This window comes from Silene latifolia, chromosome 3 (assembly GCF_048544455.1).
Source record: "Silene latifolia isolate original U9 population chromosome 3, ASM4854445v1, whole genome shotgun sequence".
Classification (NCBI taxonomy): domain Eukaryota; kingdom Viridiplantae; phylum Streptophyta; class Magnoliopsida; order Caryophyllales; family Caryophyllaceae; genus Silene; species Silene latifolia.
This window is the reverse complement of record NC_133528.1, coordinates 26,128,346-26,129,022: the sequence shown is the minus strand read 5'-3', so window position 1 is coordinate 26,129,022 and position 677 is coordinate 26,128,346. Positions and strand designations below refer to the sequence as shown.

Genomic DNA, 677 nt, shown 5'->3' with positions numbered 1-677 from the left:
GAGGACCCTCATTCTCATATGGAAACATTTTGTGATTATTGTGAAGCTATCTCTCAAACGGGCGTGACTCAAGACCAAATAAGATGGGTCTTATTTCCTTTTTCGTTAATCGGCACCGCAAAGCAATGGTTGAAGGGCCTTGATAAGGCCACCCTTGGAATAGATTCTTGGAAGAAGCTAGCTCTAGCTTTCTACAAAAAATTCTACCCACCGGAAAAGACCAATATGTTAAGAGCTCAAATTACGGGTTTTAAGCAAAGGGATGAAGAATCTTTGTATGAAGCTTGGGAGCGGTTCAAAGGTATTTGTCGCTCATGTCCTCACCATGGACTTAGCGAATGGTTTTTAGTGCAACAATTTTGGAATGGTTTATATGAAGATTCAAGGAACATTCTCAATATGGGATCAAATGGAATGTTCACCGAAGTTGATGACAATCAAACATGGAACAAGATTGAGGAAATGGCGGTCCATAATTCGCAATATAGTAGGCCTCGCAAGGCTACTAGAGGAGGAAAGTATGAAGTGGACACCGTTACTCAATTGGGTGCTCAACTTAGTGCTCACATTGACACAATCAACTTGAAGTTTGAACAAGCTATGGCTAGACTTGAGGAAAGCTCAAAATCATCAAAGCATCATGTCAATGCCATGACGGCATCCTCATCAATCCCAAG

General features: G+C 41.4%; 1 non-coding gene across 1 annotated transcript; it reads right to left on the bottom strand.

Annotated features, from left to right (window-relative positions):
- Positions 1-225: 225 nt before the first annotated feature.
- LOC141650790 (small nucleolar RNA R71) lies at positions 226-332 on the bottom strand. The gene has a single exon (XR_012546805.1). It is a non-coding gene; the product is annotated as a small nucleolar RNA R71 (small nucleolar RNA).
- Positions 333-677: the final 345 nt, after the last annotated feature.